Below are 20,795 nucleotides of genomic sequence, written 5' to 3'. Positions count from 1 at the left end.
TCATCTCTGGGCATCATTTTAAAAATTATACTCTTGTTGAGTTATCTTAATTGGTTTTAATTGTATTATAGTTTATTATCTTTATAAATAAACATCATTGCTAATAGTAACTATTATGCATATATGTCAAACTCTACATTAAACATTTGGCACATATTCAATAAAAAGACGTGATAATTTATGCCACGTACTATATTTATAATCTGATCACAATATTCTAGCCAACAAGAGCTAGATCAATGTCAAGCCACAATGTTTGTTCACTATTTTTATTTTTAACTTCACTGGGAATGCATCACTTTACTATTAAGTTAAACGTCAACTATTTCTTTGAGAGATAATACATAATATGCTATTTTTATACCAAGAATTTTTAGAAGATATAGATGTTAAATATAATCAAATGTGTTTTCAGTATTGATAGCATCTCTTTAGGGATTACATTTTTTTGTTGTATCAATATATTACAGTCCTATTATATCTTAATATATCTGTATAATGAGGTTATATCAAGATTTCTTAAAAATAATTTTTTACCTTAAAATTATACAGTATTTTAATGTCATTAATTTCTTGGATAGAGAGTTTTCTCTTTTGAGAACTTATTCCTTTAATAAATATAAATGAAGTTATTGAGTACCTGGATTGCACTAAAAAATAAAAACATAATTATTTATCCAATGAGATTGGTTAAGAAATTTTACCTTTATCAAAATTAATTGGAAAGCACTATATCATTTTCTTTCAGATCACATAAATAGCAAAACAATTATTTGACATAATTTATTCACAAAATCATCTGGATAGAATCATTTAGGCAGGTATATTACTATTTCTGGATGTTTTGAATTCATATATTATTTCCCTGTTCAGGTACATACAGGTGATTGAGTCAAATTTGGTAATAAATTCATGTGTGTTCAATATCTATTTACACCTATGGTTATATCACCTTTCTAATTGGTAACATTGTAAGTTTTGTTTTTCCTGGATAATTCTATTAGTTTTTCTTAAGAATAAACTTACTAACTTTTCAGTTTTACTATTGTGGTTTGAAATTAAATTTTTGTGTTTTGCAGATATTTTTTCTGTGACTTGTCTTTTCTTTCTCTTAATACTGTCTATCATAGAGCAAAGTATTCATTTTTTTAAAGTTTACTTAAAAATTTCATACATCATTATTTTTGCTGTAACTAAAAAGTTACCATCAAACCTAAGACCACCTAGATTTTCTTCTAGAAGTTTTATAGTCTTGCATTTTATATGTAGGTCTATGATCCACTTAGAGTTAACTTTGTAAAAGGTGTTAGATCTGTGTCTAGATGGACTTTTTTCTTTTTGTAAATGAGCATCCAATTTTTCCAGCACCATTTATTGAAAAGACTGGGCTTTCTCCAGTGAATTGCATTTGTTCCTTTGTCAAAGATCAGTTGGTTATATTTGTGTGAGCCTATTTCTGGGCTCTCTTTATTGATCTATGCATTCATTCTTTAACCAATACCATGCTGTCTTGAAGTAATGTTGTAGTAAGTCTTGAAATCATTCTTTGAAATTCATTCTTCTAATTCAGTATTGTGTTTGCTACTCTAGGTATTTTGCCTTTCAACATAAACTATAGAATCAATTTGCCATTATCTAAAAATAACTTGCTGGTATTTTGACAGGGATTGTGAGAATCTATATATCATACTGAGAGAATTGACACTACTGTCAATTACACAATCTATATATTACACTGAGAGAAGAGACAATACTGTCTTCCAATTTCCATTTATTTAGATCTTCTTTGATTTGTTTCATGAGCTACATAATTATTAACATGTAGGATATGTTCATATTTGATTAGGTTTATATCTAAGCATTTAATTTTGGGGGTAGTGCTATGGTAACTGATATTGATTTTTAATTTCAGATTCCAATTGTTTGTTGCTGGTACAGAGTAAAGCAATTTTATTTTGTATATTATATTGTCTCATGTGACGTTACTATATTCATTTATTTGCTCTAGGAGTTTCTCTCTTTTTGGGGGTATTTTATACACAATCATATTATCTGCAAATAAAGACAGTTTTCTTTCTTTCTTCCCAGTCTGTATACCTTTTATTGCATTTTTTATCTAGGGCTATCTAGGGCTTCTAGTAAGATATGAAAGAGAATGGTAAAATAGTTAATCCTTGCTTTGTTCTAAACCTTTGGAGGACAGAGTCCTGTTTCTCATGAATAAACATGTTCCCTATAGGTTTTTGGTACATTGTAGTAGTCTCCCCTTATCCATGGGGGATACATTCCAAGACCCTCAGTGGATGTCTGAAATCATGGATATTAATGAACCCTACTTGTACTATGTTTTTTATATACTTATATACTTATGTTAATATTTAATTTACAAATTGAGTGCCATAAGAGATTAACAATAATAATGAAATAGAACAATTATCACAACATGCTGGAATAAAATTATGTTAATGTGGTAACTGAAACTGCAGAAAGCAAAACCATGATTAAGGTAAGACTACTGGATTTTTTTTATGGAGTTATGTAAATTTCTTCTCTACTGTATCTGGGATTGGGATTAGAATAATGCTGGTCTCATAGAATTATTAGTAATTGTAGTATCTACTTCTATTTTTTGGAAGAAATTGTGGAAGATAAGTATCTTTCCTGTATATTTGGTAGAATCTACCAGTGACTCCACCATGGGGGCATGCTGGGATTTTTTGTTGTCGTTATTTTTTATTCATATTATTTAATAGATATAAACCTATTCAGATTATACGTTACTTGGAGTGAAGTTTGGTAATTTGTGTTTCTCAATAGTTCATTTTAGCTGAATTATCAAATGTGAGGCCATGAAGTTATTTATAGTATTGCTTCATTGTCCTTTTAATATTCATGGAATTAGTATCACTTCTGATATTGGTAATTTATTTCTTCTCTTTTCTTCTTAGCCTATCTAAAGATTTATTGATGTCCTTGATCTGATCTTTTCAGAGGATAAGCTTTTGGTTTCATGGATATTTTTTATTGTTTTCTTGTTTTCTATTTTATTGATTCTTATGGAATTTTCACTATTTACTTTTTTCTGCTTTCTTTAACCTGAAATTGATCTTTTAAACATTTTTATAATGTGAAATCTTAGGTTACTGATTGCAGGTCATTCTTCCATTTTAATATATGCACTTAAAGTTATTAATATTCCTCTAAGTACTGTGTTTACTGCGTCTCAAAATCTTGATAGGTTGTATTATTGTTTTCATTTAAATTTAAATTAAATTTCTCTTGAAACAGTTTAACCCCTGGGTTATTTGGAACTGTGTTGTTTAATTTCCAAGTATTTGGGATTTTCTAGCTATCTTCCTGTTATTGATTTCTAATGTAATTTTATTGTGGTCTGAGGACATATTTTGTATAATTTCTATTACTTTAAAACTGTTAAGAATCTTTTTGGTGAGTGTTCCATTTGAGTTTCATAGGAATGTATTTTGCCACTGTTGAATGAATTATTCTATAAATATCAACTAGATCAAATTGTTTGATAGTGCTCTTCATATGTATTATATCCTTTTAAATTTCTGTCTGCTTGATCTATAAATTATTAAAGAAGTCTATTGGAGTTTTCAACTATAATAGTGGGCTATCTAGTTCTCCTTGCCCTTCTATCAGTTTTTGCCTCAGTTATTTTGACTTCAGTTGTTAAATTCATAAACAATAGAAACTGTTATATCTTCTTGGATAATTGACTCCTTTATTATGAATACAGTTATAGCTGAAACTTTATACCTTTGACCTATATCTTCCCACATCCCTATAATCTCCCTTCCACCCTGCTCCTGTTTTACTTTTTCTAAGTATTCATATTTTAAATATTTTACATATGAGTGAGATCATGCAATATTTTTTCTTTGTCTTATTTCACTTAGCATAATAATCTCTAATTGTGTTCATATTGTTGAATGTCAGGATTGCCCCCTTTTTAAATGCTGAATAATATGCTATTATACATGTACACAAACACACATGCATATATACATGAGATATATATGATATATACATATATGAGATATATATCTCACAGCTTCTTTATGCCTTCATCCATTGATGGACATTTTGATTGTTTCTATATCTTGGATATTGTGAATAATGCTGCAATGAACATGGAAGTACAGATATCTTTATGAGGTGATTATTTTATTTCCTTTGGTTATTTACTCAAAAGAGGAATGTCAGCTCATATGGTAGTTCTATTTTTAATTTCTTTAGGAAGCTGCACACTGTTTTTCACAGTAAGCAGCTCCAATCTATGTTGCTTTTAATAGTGTGCATGGATTCTTTTTTCTCCATACCTGATACGGTTAGGCTTTGTGCTCCCAACCAAATCTCACCTTGAATTTTATTTCTCATAATCCCCACATGTCAAGGGAGAGACCAGGAGGCCGTAATTGAATCATGGGGGTGGTTTCCCCCATGTGGTTTTCCTTATAGTGACTGAGTCCTCACAAGATCAGATGGGCTCTTCCTCCTTCACTCAGCTCTTCTCCTTCCCGCTGCCTCTTCACGTTTCAACATGATTATAAGTTTCCTGAGGCCTCCCAAGTCATGCTGAACTGTAAGCAATTAAACCTCTTTCTTTTATAAATTACCCAGTCTCAGGCAGTTTTTTATAGCACTATGAAAACGGACTAATATAATACTCATGCCAGCACTTGTTATCTCCTGTCTTTTTTAGAAAAACCATCCTCACAGGAATGAGATAATATCTCATTGTGGTTTTGATTTGCATTTACCTGATGATTAGTGGTACTGAGCACTTTTTCATATACCTATTGGCCATTTTTTATGTCTTCTTTAGAGAAATGTCTATTCAGGTCCTTTGCTTACTTTTTATTGGGTTATTTGCAGGTTTTTTTTTTTTTTTTTTTTGCTATCGAGTTGTGTAAGTTCTTTATACATTTTGGATATTAACCTCTTATCAGATATATAGTTCACAAATATTTTCTCTCAATCCACAGGCTGCCTTTTACTGTGCTGTGTCTTTTGCTGTGCAGAAGCTCTTTAGTTTAATGAAGTCCCGGCCGGGCGCGGTGGCTCAAGCCTGTAATCCCAGCACTTTGGGAGGCCGAGACGGGCGGATCACGAGGTCAGGAGATCGAGAGCATCCTGGCGAACACTGTGAAACCCCGTCTCTACTAAAAAAATACAAAAAACTAGCCGGGCGAGGTGGCGGGCGCCTGTAGTCCCAGCTACACAGGAGGCTGAGGCAGGACAATGGCGTAAACCCGGGAGGCGGAGCTTGCAGTGAGCTGAGATCCGGCCACTGCGCTCCAGCCCCGGCGACAGAGCGAGACTCCGTCTAAAAAAAAAAAAAAAAAAAAAAAAAAAAATGAAGTCCCACTTGTTAATTTTTGCATTTTTGTCTTTGCTTTTAGTTTTTGCATTCTTTTTCATCTCTCTTTGCTTTTTAAAATTTTATATTTTGTATTGTTTAAATTATACATACTATTTTCCTCATTGATTTATAAATTATTAGTCTTGTTTTTATTTATTTCCATTACTTTTAATATAAAAGAGTCATATACATATGTATTTACAAAAGGATAAAGAATAATTGATCATTTAATATCAATTATTCATATTATACTGCTTTGTGCCAATTTTCCCTTTTTATTATAAGAATGTGGGATTTCACAGAAGTTGCTCTTCCTTTTTGACTCACATTTGGTCTCTGTCAGAAATTATTCTGATATTTATATGTCTCATAAATTATCGGCAAGTAAGGCAGAGATTCTATGTTTATAGGTTTTATTTTCCATAATCCTTTTTCCCCCAGTGATGTGTCTTCCTCATTCATAATGTTTTGGTTTTCATTTAGTCCTATCAAGCACTATTTTTCTTCAAGTAACACTTTCAGGAAAGGAACAAGGATGGTAAATTTTCTGAATTCCTGGATATCTATGGATGACTTTTTTTCTCTTTGGCATAAAAACATAACTTGCACATAGCATTTTTTCCCTCTGAAATCATAGAAATTTTCCTTTTTAGCCAATACTTACTATTGCATAAATTCTGTTGTTGATAATTTTTATTTTCATTAGAGATCGTTGGGCAATAATTGTGTGTGTGTGTGTGTGTGTGTGTGTGTGTGTGTGTGTGTGTGTGTGTGTACTCCTCCATAAGTGCTTGGAGAAAAACAATTTGAGCTTTTCAAAATGTTACCATGTGTTGGCCGGACGCGGTGGTTCACGCCTGTAATCCCAGCACTTTGGGAGGCTGAGGCGGGTGGATCACGAGGTCAGGAGATCCTGGTTAACACGGTGAAACCCCGTCTCTACAAAAAATACAAAACATTAGCCGTGGTTGGTGGCGGGCGCCTGTAGTCCCAGCTACTTAGGAGGCTGAGGCAGGAGAATCACGTGAACCCGGGAGGTGGAGCTTGCAGTGAGCGGAGGTTGCACCACTGCACTGTAGCCTGTGTGACACAGTGAGACTCTGCCTCAAAAAAAAAAAAAAAGTTACCATGTTTTGGTTTATTTTCTTTCATTTGCCTGAATTTCAGTAATTTCTGTTAACAAACATATTCTATATTCTATTCTCAGAAATGAATGTTCAGTATTATGTTTTAAATATTTTCTTCTATCTTTTTTACCTGCTTTTTTATTATATACACATAATGACCCAGACTGGTGAGCTAAAGCACAGAGGATTTCATAGCTTTTCAAGACTGATTATATTACAATGCCCTTCTCCATATGAGAAAATGAATATATTCAGTTAATATTTTATAGATAGATACATAGATAGGAAAAGTAAAACTCAGAGAGTTCAATAATTTGTGGCAAACAATGTCACAGAGTATGTGGAAGGAGGGAAAATACTGAGCTTGTAACTCTCTAAACATGGGGCCATTTTTGTCTAATCTAATTTTTCTAATTTCTAAAACTAAAAAATTTTTCTAAAGAGAATCTCTTTAGAAGATTTGAGAGGAAAACTCTAATTTCAACTCGCATACATCTCAGAAGGGACACTGGAGAATGGCACGTCTCAGGAAATAGGTCTCACACGCCACTCGCAAGGAAAAGCATCATTTGTAAATTCCTCTGCATGCAGCTTTGAAACTTGGCTCCTAAGACTAACTTATGCTTTTTCAGTAAGGTGTCATTGCACTAGCTAAGGAGTCATTGCACTAGCAAAGCAGTCATCAGCTTATGCAAACTCCTGTGGGTACAAAAAAGAGATCTTTAAGCTGCTTATTACTTTATTATTGCTGAAAGAAAAAAAAAAGCAACCCATAAAGAGAAAAGGGGGTGGGAGAATTAAGGATCTAATAACAGTGAAAGCTTGCTGCCCAGGTTGTGTCTCTTGCTGTGTTTGAATGATTTTTCTTTGTCAACAGCCTTGCACTGGGCTATTTTTAGTATCTCTTTAATAATTGAGCTGTAGCAATTGTGCTCAGCAGCTGGAACAGGCAGGGAAAATAGCAGCTCAAAGAAGTAGTGCAGCAGGGTCATAATTTAAGTCAAGCTGCATTATGGAGCATACCTTTCTCAAAGGTAGAATGTCGAGGTTAAAAAAAAAGAACTGAGGAAAGTGGAAGGAAAGAAAGACAAAAAGAAGTGATGGATGCTGAATTTTTTTTGGTAGGTTTTTAAAACAAGCCTGAAAAGATGTCTCCTTGGGCAGGTTCTTTTGATGGCAAAGAAAGTGCAGATGGAGGGCTCTACTATTTTATGTGGCAAACAGGACAGGGAAACCTGGATTGCCAGCAGAATTGACGCTTACCTTATTCCAAGGGCTGATTCCTGCACACCACAAACCTCACAACGTTGTAAGTGGCATGACAATAAAAAGTTGAAAGAGTGTACTTTAGCCACTGAAAAGGAAACTGACCATGATAAAGAAAGGAAAATCTTACATTCCACAGCATTTCCCTGTCCACTTTTGGATGACATAGTTGGGTTTTGCATAGTCCAATTCTCAGATGCATCATCAAATGCCTGATTTAGGTCATTAATCCCATGGGAGTGGTATACAGCTCACGTTGCTGAAATACTTGGCTTTGTGTTGCGGACTCTCTCCTAGTCTCAGCCTGCTTAGCTCAAAGTGACATAGAGGCTTGCCAAATGAAGACTCGTGAGTGTCCATACATTAGACCAGTGGAGACATTCAACTTCGATAATTAGAGAAAATAAAAATAACAAACAAATAAGATCAACAATTAATTAAACGATCAAATCAACTAGACTGCTGCCAAAGTTTATGTCTTTGGACCAGTCAGGGATTGCTAACAGTTGATGAGGTCGTGAATGTTCCTCCTTGGCACTTCAAACTTTTCCCCACTTACATTTTCCCTCCTTGGTTTGCTTTTCTATAAGCTTTTGCGTGCTTCCCTACCTCCATTTGTTGTCCGTACTTGGCTCCCTTCTTTACTGTGTTTTCCTCTGCCCTTTTCCTTCCCCTCTGCTTTCTGCCTGGGGTTTTAGACTGGAGCCCTAACCAATAGGAGGAAGTTTTTAGGCTGAGTTGGGTTGATGTGACATTTCATCCGGTAGAGGTCAATATGACAAAGGGAATTTCCACAAATACCCAGGCATATACACACCCTATTAGCACAATATAGGAAAAGTGAATGGCTACTCATGATTGCTTACAGGACCAAGAAACAATTTTCCCACAAGTCTGTGTCCTTTAATTATCAAAATGGCCATTTACTTCAAAACTAGTTTTGGGGAATTTTTACACGGAAAGTCAGTATAATTTTTTGTTTAATTGCACACATTTCTTAAACATCAGGGTAAATGTTAATTCATGCTTTATTTTAAATTTACAAAACATAAGAAGGAAGTGGAGGGAAGGACTGGTTAAAATGCCAGTCCTGACATTGTTTTAAATACCTAATATATGCTTTTAGATCTTTAGGTGACCAAAAAAGGAGAGTTTTCAGGCGTGTGACAAACAAAAACCAAAAGAATGTAGTTGGATCAGTGTGAAACCTGATCTCTATCAGAACTCCCTTTTTTATATGAACTCACTCTGTAAGCATTGGTTTGCAATGGAGGAACAATTGGATTGGACTGCTTGGATGAGAACGTTTTCAGGCGATTCAGCGAGGATGAGGGGATGTCTTTGGATTTAGTCTTTATTTATTTATGCCTCTGAGTTGTTCAACACACAAGGCATGCAGGTGCTGACTTCTTCTGGCAGGCGAGGAGAGAGATCCATATATCATTACCCTTGCAGGCATTTAGGAGAACACCAATTTTCAACCTCACAGACTTTCCTGAAAGTCCAGTACAGCAGCCAGTTAGATCCATAAAATTGAAAATGAGATCCGATGGGTTCCAAGGGATTAGAACATCAGAGTAGAAACCTGTCCTCTATGAATTGCCTAACTCTGGCCACAGAATTTAGTCGCATTTTGTATTACTTTCCCAGGGCTTCTGTAACAAACTACCACAAACTTCATAGCTTCAAACAACATAAATTTATTTGCTCACAGTTTCAGAGGCCAGAAGTTCAAAATCAGCATCACTTGACCTAAATCAAGGTGTCTACAGGGTCAGACTCCCTCTGGAATGCTAGAAGGGACTCTGTTTCTTGTCTGTTTTTAAACTCTAATCTCTCCTGGCATTTCATGATTTGTAGCACTTCACTCCCATCTCTTCCTCCAAGGTTACATTTCTGCTTCCTTTTCTGTCCGTCAAATCTCCCCCTGCTTCTCTCTTATAAGAACACTAATCACTGACCTTGGGGCTCACTCAGATAATGCAGGATAATCTCCCATTCTCAAGATCCTTAATTTAGTTACATCTCCGAAGATTCTTTTTGCAAATAAGGTAATTTTCACAGCTTCCAGGGATTAGGATATGAATATATTGTTTAGGAAGGCACTATTCAGCCACTGCACCCTCTTAGTCCAAAAAAATGCCCCAGATCCATTCAGACACCATTGGCACCCTAGACATTTTACTTTGCTGTTGTTTTTTCTTATATAATGGTAATAATAAAAAGAATAGCTAACATTTATTGAGGGACTGGTTTTATGTCCTCTTGTAAGAGAGTTTTGTATTAAACTAAAACATGAAAGTGATAATGCCTGTCAGGTTTTGGCCCACAGAAACAGCAATTTCATTTTATTTAGTCACTTACGTTCACTCATTTAAAATTCCTGTTTACTCTATAAGAAACTGACTATTATTATTCCCAGTTTACAGATAAAGAAACTGAGGTACAGAAACTTTAGGAGACTTACCCAAGGTCATATAGGAAATGTTAGTAACATCAGTATTTACCCCAGATGGCCAAAGTCCTACACTCCTACTTTAACCTTCCTCCAACTAGGCTTTTCTTCGCTCACTAAAGGAGCTCAGCCTTCAGTTGCTATTGTTATACATGAGATGTTTCTGTGGCTCATGCAGGATGATTAACTGGGGGCGAGATTTGGTTCTTGTTAGTGATCAGATCATTTTTTACCCTTTGTCTAATCTGCATGCAAAGTACAGAAAATGAAAGAAGATGGAATGTATGAAGGAGGTGAAAAAGAAAACGACAAATAAAAAACCAAAAACGAGGTAGACAAAAAGTCAATTAAAAACAGAAGAAAATACAAGGAGATATACATATTTTGAACAGTGCTCCAATCCCAAAAACTCTTCTAATGATTTACTTTACTAGTTGCATAACTGAAAAAATCCTTGTAAGGCTTTAATTGCTGTCCCAAATTTATAGCTGGGAATTTATGTTAGTCATCAAGTGATTCAGTTACTAGACACCAGATATCCAAAGTATAAAAGTGAGAAGAAAAAGGAGGAAGAAAAAGAGGAGGAGGGAAACATGGTCATTAGTTCATTATTTTTCAAATCATGAAGAAACAGACAAAATACTCAACAATCTATAAGTCTGCACTGGATCTCTGAAAGCAAACGCCAGCATCCAGTTTCTTAATTCAGAGATTAAGAAGTAAGGGGGACAAAATCATAATCATACAGTCCATGGGTAAGAAAGGGCAGATGGTGAAAGAAGACATATACATGTATACACATACATACACACAAACATGTATATATGCATATGTGTATATATGCACGTACATGCATTTGTGTATGTGTGCACATGTGTGTATATACGCACATACATATACACACATTAAGATTTTCATAAATTGGGCATGATGGCTCACATTGTAATCCCAGCATTTTGGGAGGCCGAGGTGGGTGGATCACAAGGTCAGGAGTTCGAGACCAGCCTGGCCAACACAGTGAAATGCTGTCTCTACTAAAAATACAAAAATCAGCTAGGTGTGGTAGTGGGTGCCTGTAATCCCAGCTACTCAGGAGACTGAGGCAGGAGAATCGCTTGAACTTGGGAGGCAGAGGTTGCAGTGAGCCGAGATGGTGCCATTGCACTCCAGTCTGGGCGACAGAGCTCCACTCCATCTCGGAAAAAAAAAAAAAAAAAGATTTTCATAAATTCTGTTAATTAAATAGGAAACAAAAAGTAAAAGAACAGGCTCAGAAAGAAATGTCTATTCCACACCAAACTATGTTTCACTAATCTTTAATGAAAATAGTAAATAAGGCCACAATAAGAAATATGACATGTTTTTTCTCTGATTTTTTTAGTGTCTTATGTTTTATACAGTAGCAAGAACTGGAGATCGAGGATGTCTGGTCCCCTGGAAATAAGTCTCTTTAAAAAGAACATCTACAAATATAGAGAGTAGATTGTTCTTGGGGAAAGGAATGGGATGCCCTCAAATGTCATCTATTTTCAATGTCAACTTTTGGAAAAATTGTATCTCCGCCTTACATTAAGGTACAGTGATTTCTTTCCTAAATACCATCTGTTCAAATAGGATACCTGCTGAAGGAAATGGTTACTTCAGTTCTTTGACATATGCTTTGCTTTTGTTCTCATGGGAACTGAATTACTCTTTATTCATTGCAAGCAGCAAAATGTTAACTATGGTAGCTGTCTTTTAAACTTATTATAGTTTTGATAAATAATGACATATTTCCTACAAATTAAGAAGCAAGGTATGTTCATTATAAAGAATTTACAAAGCTGGACAATTAAAAAGAAAAAAATGAAATTAATCCCAACACCCACATATGACCACTATTAATATTTTCTATATTGTTTTCAAGTCTTTATATGTAGGTGCACATATTATATAATGTAGTAATGCTGTGTATAGAGTATCAGTTCCATCTTTTTTACTTTACATCAACCTTTTCTGAGCTTAAATACTCTTCACAATGTGATTTGAAGAATAATACGGTTCCTCATTAATGTGCATATTAGGGTTCTCCAGAGAAGCAGAACCAATAGCATGTGTTTATAGATATAAATATAGCTTTATACTGTGGAAGTGCTTGTTTAATTATGGAGACTGCTAAGTTCAAAATCTGTGGAGCGGGCCAGTGGTTTGGGAAACCCAGGCAGAGCCAGTGTTCCAGTTTGAAGTCCCTTAAGCCAAAAAAGCCCTTGTTATGTATGAAGTCTGAAGACAGCCAGTTGGAGAATCCTCTCTTAATCCAGGGAGGGTCAGCTATTAAATTGTATTCCAGCCTTCAACTGATTGGATGAGGCCTACTCACGTTATGAAGCTCAATCTGCTCTATTCAGATCCACCAATTTTAATGTTAATCTCTACCAAAAACACTCTCACAGAAATCCCAGGAATAATGTTTGACCAACTATCTTGACATCCCATGGCCCAGTCAAGCTGAAACATAAAATCAATGATCAGTTATAAGAATGTATATTCCTTGTTTTATTAAATCAAATTAGATGAGTGACTATTTAGGTAATTTTTAAATACATGGAAATGTACAGTAAATCACTCCCCTTCTCCCATTGTATACGCTGGTATTTTATCACACAACTCTTCCTTCTAAGAAAGGGCAGAGCTTTTTAAAACACAGCAACCATATCCTGCTCCACCTGCTACCATCAGCTGGAGTTGATGTGTCATTGGAAATGTATTCCATATTTTTTATTCCATTGTTTCTGATCTCCTCATATGAAATCGTCTGTTTCTACCTCCCATTTTTCTATTACCATGAGGTGATATAGTACATGGACCTTCACGGTACCCAGCATGCCCTAATCGGTCCTTCTTATTTTCTCCTGCTTTAATTGTAGGAGCTAAATTCTATCAATATTCAATGCCTGTCTGACCATCTTTACGGTATCTCTTAAGCCTATTTTTTCTTTGATTCTTGCTTTCAATGAATAAAAAATAAATAAAAAGTAAGGACAAGGTGTGAAAATGGGAGGCACTATTGAGGTAAAAAAAAATAAACAATGCTCAGACATCTCAAAAAATAGCACATGTGCAGGAAAGGTATAGCTGGGCATGTTATTTTTCATTATTATATTTACAATTATTTGGTCAAGGCAAAATAGTGGGAGATATGCCAATTTTCTTTCTGACTCCTACACCACCACCCACCCACCTCCAAAACTACTTTTTATGAAGAAAAGTCTAGTTATTCATCAGGTTTATTTCAGATATGTCTGTAGCTGTGTTTTTATTTTTAATCCGGCTAAACTGGCCTATTTATTAGAATACACTCTCTCTTAATTCTGTAATTAGGTTTTCTATCAGTGTTGGTAATGTTGTTATCGGTATTCATATTTTCATATATATAAAATTTGAGAAAAACTGCTTCAGAACCTGCAAATCAGATACAATTTTAACCAATAACATGTTTTAAATATGAATTCACATCACTGTCATCTTGAGCTGTTACGTGCACACTACAATCCACAAAGGCTAGTGACCTAACAAATAGAAGTGACTTGATAGACTTAAAGTTATTTCTTAATGCTCTATTGTAGATTTTATATTTGCAACAGTAACTAATTGCACCTAATATGAAATCTAATTAAGACTTCATTATACCATCTGTGTTCTTTCATTAAAAGACATATACTATTAAACATGTATTGAAAAGGAGGTATTGAAAGAGTTACTTAAAATTCATTTCCTTCCATTCTCAAAGACTGGATAGTGGCAGAGTGTGATACTCTATTGTTGTATGCAGTCTTTAACAGCTCCTCAGAGTCATAGCTAATTTTCCTATTAGTTACAGAGTAGAGATTTCACCACCAAATTAAATCTCACAATTTCAGCAATAGGGAAGGGACAGAAATACACATATACACATTATTGAGAAAGAGGAAAACAGCTTTGGTAATGCACACACACAACAATTTTCTGTGGATAAAGTCTTTTCTTCTCACCTCATTTAATGCAAATAATAAATATTTTGTTTGTTGTACTGGAAAGTTTTAAGATTTCCTCTGCCTACAAATGGACCAACCTTTGAATAATTGTTATTCTTGGTGTTACATGATACAAAAGTTAGCGGGTAAAAAGGAAGGAAGTCAAGAAACACGTTATTGGAGTGAAATCCACACACCTGCAAAGAAAAAAACTGACTACCATGATTAAACCCACACTAGCATGTCCTATATTTAGCTTGTTTCTCCTCTAATAGTCACATTATATTTACAAAGAGATTACTGTTTTTGAGGGTTTGTCAAGATGCTAAAATCACTTGCAGAGGACATTCTCACAGTCTCCCAGTCTTTTTAAAATGCTAAAAAAATAATTGGCATCCCCCCTATGTAGGTCTTAGACAAAAATGCCCTAAGTGGCCTCCAGTTTATTTATATACCAGCAGCTGCAGTCACGTCATCAAGATGCAATAAAACCATCTCTCAGTTTTGCATGCACCTGTTAAAGGGAAATCTGAAACAAATGATCAGGGGCTGTGGGGTCCTAAGTGACAGTGGGACACTGAAATAGTGGATCTCTGGCAATAGTTATGTATTTTCAGGGAAGGTGAGCTGGTGATCTAAGCATCAGTGGTCAAGTGTTTCCTCCCTTTGTCCTGGGTTAGACTGGTCTCCTTATTCATACATGGGTAATCATCAGTTTTGTGGTGTAAAACACAAGAAAATTATGATGGAACAAAGCCTATTTTCCCTTGTTTTTTTTAAGCTTTGTACCCTGTTGCAGAAAACCCAGAAGCACATAATGGGCTTTTGACAAGTATCAGTGACTGACGGAGCAGCAGGAACTTTAGACCCTGATTCAGGACAATTGCAACCCACACTTGTGAAAGGTGGTTGTCCCAGTAGAGTATCCGACAGACTCATTTATGATTGTGGTATTCATAATAACCATATCTAATAAAGCAAGCATTGTTTAGTGACCCTAGAAGACACTTAGGTTCCCAGATGTTGAGTGATTTGCTCAAAGTTACAGAGTACAAAACTGATGCAGGATTAGCATCCAGTTGTTAGAGCAACTCTGAAACACCTGGTCTTTCACACATCCCTGAGTTTAAATTCTGACTTTATCATTAATTTTTTGTCTAAAAGTCTCCTTGTCTGCACATGGTTTGCTATGGGAATCAAATGCCATAACTTATATCTGACAACAATGAAGCAACAGCAACAAGAACAATCTGAAGGATGTCTAGAATTATATCTGGTATGTAGCAAGTTACCTGCACAGGCTCATTCCCACTACCTCTATAAGTGAGCACATATATATACACAAAGGAAGTTTAAAGGAGCCTGTAAGGTTCCAGGTCTCCTCTGAAGCAGGTATCTCAGCTCAGAGACACCCACCACAGTGAAGGTTAGGCTCTGGGTCTGGGAGCACTCAGTCTGCCCTTTGATATAAGGTCCTCAATGTGAGGTGCTCCCACCTTCCTGACCACCTCCTCTTCCCTCCCCTTGGGAAGCTGAAATGGAGCCTGAGAGTGAGGAGCATTAATGGTCATTTGAAGCCATTCTCATGAGAACAAACGAGAAGTATTTGATTCTGCAATGAGAATTCCATGCTTTCCCAGTTTATTTTTATTTTCAAATGAAGAGAGTTTGATAAATCTTTTGGCAATATGTGACTTTCAGACTTGAAGAACACTCTAAAAAAATATCCCACAGTAGACCCCTTAGGTCCAAACACACATTAAGATGCTGAATCTCCTTCATCTTTGCAAAGTAAAATCTATGGCTAAAGTGCCTGAGTTCTCTTTATCAACTGCCAGCAATAAACCACACTTCATTGAAAAGCTAGGCTCCAAGCAGGACCTGAGAAATCTTAGCATTTTCAGCATATTTAGAAATTCCTTATTTCCATTGCTTTTACATAAAATACAAAATTATGATAGCATTGATGATGTATAAATGTATTGAGTTCTTGCTATTTGGCAAGCACCATACTATTATAAGACTTGACAAACAATAACATTCTGTGATAGGTAATATTAGTACTCCCATTTTATAAGGAAAATTTTAAAAAAAGGTGCATAGCGGTCACTCATGGCAGCCACTTATATTGCATTTACTATATGCTATCATTGTACTATTTATCATTGCCTCTACCTATCTATGCATATATGTCATATATGTGTATATAGTATCTATGTATTCCTCACAACAACTCTATAAGAATTTTTTTTTTATATTCACATGAGAAAATGGAAGTAAGTAGATAATAAGTCACTTGCTCAGACTCACACAGCAATAAGTGGTGCAGAACAGACTGGGGCCCAAAAGTCCAGTTCAGAGTTTATATTCGTAATCACTGTGCTATAGTGACTATTAAGTGTTCAGAAAATATTTTTTTTGAAAAAAGGATAAATGTAGGGGCAGCCTCAGTGGTTCATGCCTGTAATTCCAGTACTTTGGGAGGCCAAGGCAGGATGATCACTCGAGGCTAGGAGTTCAAGACCTGTCTGTGCAACAGCAAGACCCCCTCTACAAAAAAAAAAAAAGTAAAAAAAAAAATAATTAGCTGGGTGTTGTGGCTCATGCCTGTCCTCCTTGCTACTCCAGAGCCTAAGGCAAGAGGATTGCTTGAGCCCAGGAGTATGAGGCTGCAGTGAGTCATGATAGCACCACTGCCCTCCAGCCTGGGCAAAAGAGCAAGACCTCTCAAAACAAAATACAAAACAAAACAAAAAAACGAAGAAACGAATGGATGGATATACTTTCCCATGGTGATGATGACGTAGCAAATAAAGAATGGAGCAGAAACTCCTGCTCTGAACCAGTATGCAATTATGCTTCTCACTTTGTTCTAAAATGATTTCAGTTGGCATGGATTTTCCCTTAAAAAACAAAATACTCAGTTTTCTGCATTCATCAGTGATATGGTGAGACATTAGTGGCAAGTTGATCATAGAGCTTCCTAGAGAGTGCAAATGTATTTTACCTGGTGTTCCTTTCAGTAATTGGATAAAATTTTCTAAATATATTGTGGAAAAGTTAATTTAGAAATCAGAAATTAGCTAACAAACTCTCCTATGAACAGAAGGAAGAAACCCACTTGGTTTAACATGACCAATTTTAATATTTTAAGTTATCAGAAAAGACAAGAGGGGCTGATAGAAACACAATCTATAGGGATTGCCTGTGATGGGAGATCCAGCGTAGTATGGAACAGCTATGCTTTTATTATTCATACTTTTGAATTTGCGGGTAATGCCCAGTTCCTTAAAATTGGGAAATCTTTGAAAATTTTAATGCTTTTTAAAAACATAGGCTTTATTTTTAGAGCAGTTTTAAGGTCACAGAAAATTGAATAGGAAGTACATAGCTTTTCCATATATCCCCTGCCCCTACACATGAATAGCCTCTTCCATGATTAACATCCCCCATCAGTGCTACATCTATTGTAATACAACTGGTGAGCCAACGTTGACACATCATCACCCAAAGTTAATTCTTTATATTACCTTTCTTTTTTGTGTTGTACATTTTATGGCTCTGGAAAACTGTAAAACAACATGTATCCACCTTACAGTATCATACGGAATATTTTCACTGCCTTAAATGTCCTCTGTGTTGCACCTATTCATTGATCCCTTAAGCCAACCCTTGACATTCACTGATCCTTTTACTGTCTCCACAGTTTTACTTTTTCCAAAATGTCACATATTAATAGTTGGAATAATACAGTATGTAGCCTTTTCAGACTGGCTTCTTTAGTAATATGAATCTAAGTTTCATCCATGACTTTTATTTCTTGATAGATCCTTACATTATTTCAGTGAATAACATTTCATTTCATGTACCAGATTTTACGCATTTATTCACTTACTGAAAGACACTTGGTTGCTTCTAAGTTTGACATTGTGAATAAAGTTGCAATGAACATCTATGTGCATGTTTTTTTGTGGAGATGTGTTTTCAGTTCCTTTAGACAAATACCAAAAAGTGTGATTGTTGTATCATATGGCAAGAGAATATCAAGTTTTGTAAGAAATAGCTAATCTGTTTTCCAAGGTGGCTACACGAATTTGCATTTCCACCAGCAGTGAATGGGAGCTCTTGTTGCTCCGTATCTTTGTCAGCATTTGGTGTTTGTGTTCTGGATTTAGCCCACTCTAATAGGTGTACAGTGGATCTCATTTTTGTTTCACTTTGCATCTCCATAATGTCATACAATGTGGAGCATCTTTTTATATGCTTGGTTGCTATCTGTATATATTATTTGGTGAGGTATTTGTTAAGGTATTTGACTCATTTTTAATAGTATTTTGTTTCTTATTCAGTTTTAAGCGTTCTTTGTATTAGGTTGATGCAAAAGTAATTGTAGTTTTTGCCATTACTTTTGCAAAAACCTAACATATTTTGGACAACAATCTTTTATTAAACATGTCCTTTGCAATTTTTTTCTAACTGTGGTTTGTCTTCACTTTTTGTTCTCTTTGTACCATCATTCACAGATCAGAAAAATTTAATTTTAATGAAGTTCAACTTATCAATTCTTTTTTTATGGCTCACATCATTGGTGATGTATCTTAAAAAGTATAGCCAATCCTATGTCATGTAGATTTATCATATGTTGTCTTCTAGAAGTTTTACAGTTTTGTGTTTTGAACAAACTGCTATAAGGTTAATTGAGAATAAGAAAAATAGGCCAGGTGCAGTGGCTCACACCTGTAATCCCAGCACTTTGGGAGTCTGAACCAGGCAGATCACCTGAGGTCAGGAGTTCGAGGCCAGCTTGGCCACCATGGTGAAACCCTGTTTCTAATAAGAATACAAAAAAAGGCCGGGCGCGGTGGCTCAAGCCTGTAATCCCAGCACTTTGGAAGGCCGAGACGGGCAGATCACGAGGTCAGGAGATCGAGACCATCCTGGCTAACATGGTGAAACCCCGTCTCTACTAAAAAAATTACAAAAAAACTAGCCGGGCGTGGTGGCGGGCGCCTGTAGTCCCAGCTACTCAGGAGGCTGAGGCAGGAGAAAGGTGTGAACCCGGGAGGCAGAGCTTGCAGTGAGCTGAGATCTGGCCACTGCACTCCAGCCTGGGCGACAGAGTGAGACTCCGTCTCAAAAAAAAAAAATACACACACACACACAAAAATACAAAAAAAACCTATCTAGTCATGGTGGCACATACCTGTAATCCTAGCTGCTCAGGGGACTGAGGCAGGAGAACCGCTTGAACCCGGGAAGCCGAGGTTGCAGTGAGCTGAGATCACACCACTGCACTCCAGCCTGGGTGACAGAGTGAGATTCCATCTTAAAAAACAACAAAAGAAAGAAAGAAAAACAAAAGGTTTTTAAATTTTATTTTCACTTATTTGTTCTCCAATACTGTTTCTGTATGTAGACCCGAGTTTCTGCCCAATATCATTTTCTTTTTCACTAATAAACTTCTAATCTTTCTTTCAAGACTAATTTACCAGCAACAAATCCTCCAAATTTTTATGTCTGGGAAAGTCTTTATTTCTTCTTCACTTTTGAAAGATAATTTCACAGAATACAAATTTTTAGGTTGGTAATTTTTTTCTCTCAACACTGTAAATATTTTATTTTACTCTCTTCTTGTTTGCATAATTTAATCAGATTTAATTCTTATTTTTGCTTCTCTAAGAGTAAGGCATTGTATCTTATGGCTTCGTTTAGGATTTTCTCTCTTTCTTTGATTTTCTGTAGCTCGAAAATGACATGCACAGGTGTAGGTTTGTGGTATTTATTTTACTTGGTGATTTCTGAGCTTCTTGGATCAATGGTTTGGCATCTGGCATTATTTGGAAAAATTCTAATTTCTTATTGTTTCAAATATTTCTTGGTTCCTTTCTCTTTTTCTTCTGGTATTCCCATTATAGATATGTCATACTTTTCATAGTTGTCTCACAGTCCTTGGATATTGTTTTTGTTTTATGTTGTTGTTTGTTTGTCTTTTTACTCTTTGCTTTTCAGTTTTGGAGGTTTCTATTGAGTTATCCTAAAGCTCAGAGATTCTTTCCTAAGATAGGTTCAATCTACTAATGATAATCTATGCCCATCAAAGACATTCTTTATTTCTGTTACAATGTTTCTGATATCCAGGATTTTTTGTCTGCTTTTTTGCTTAGAATTTCTCTCTCTCTCCTTACATTGTTCATGTGTTCATTCCTGCTGTCTACTTTATCTAATAGAGCTTTAGCATGTTAATCATAGTTGTTTTAGTACCCAATTTGATATTTGTAACTTGCTTACCATATCTGAGTCTGGTTTTAGTGCTTGTTCTTTCTTTCAAACTAAGTGTTTTGCTTGTGGTATGTCTTGTAATTTTTTTCTTCGTAGCCAGACATGATGTATTGGGTAAAAGGAACTGACATAAATAAATCTTTAGTATGTGACAGTAAGGTGTGGAGGAGGGAAAGTGTTCTATATTCCTGTGATCAGGCCTTAGTCTTTTAGTAAGCCTGTACATTGGATTGTGAATTTCACAAGTGATTCTCAATATCCTCCCTGCCCCGGTGGGACAAGATGACTAG

At 35.5% G+C, this 20,795-nt stretch overlaps 1 long non-coding RNA gene across 2 annotated transcripts in view; it reads right to left on the bottom strand.

Moving 5' to 3' along the window:
• The window catches only part of LOC105470913 (uncharacterized), a 264,411-nt gene that overhangs the window by 232,165 nt on the left and 11,451 nt on the right, over positions 1–20,795 (bottom strand). The window contains exons 2-3 of one of the 2 annotated variants that reach the window (XR_011619557.1): positions 19,430–19,551; positions 8,728–9,274 (exon numbers count right to left, since the gene is read on the bottom strand). This is a non-coding gene — a long non-coding RNA (uncharacterized lncRNA). Of the gene's footprint in view, positions 1–8,727; positions 9,275–19,429; positions 19,552–20,795 lie in introns of those variants that run through there. The other variant, XR_980866.3, reaches the window with a different exon arrangement.

The sequence above is a fragment of the Macaca nemestrina genome, chromosome 2, assembly GCF_043159975.1.
Source record: "Macaca nemestrina isolate mMacNem1 chromosome 2, mMacNem.hap1, whole genome shotgun sequence".
Classification (NCBI taxonomy): domain Eukaryota; kingdom Metazoa; phylum Chordata; class Mammalia; order Primates; family Cercopithecidae; genus Macaca; species Macaca nemestrina.
This window is presented reverse-complemented; position numbering and strand designations above follow the sequence as displayed.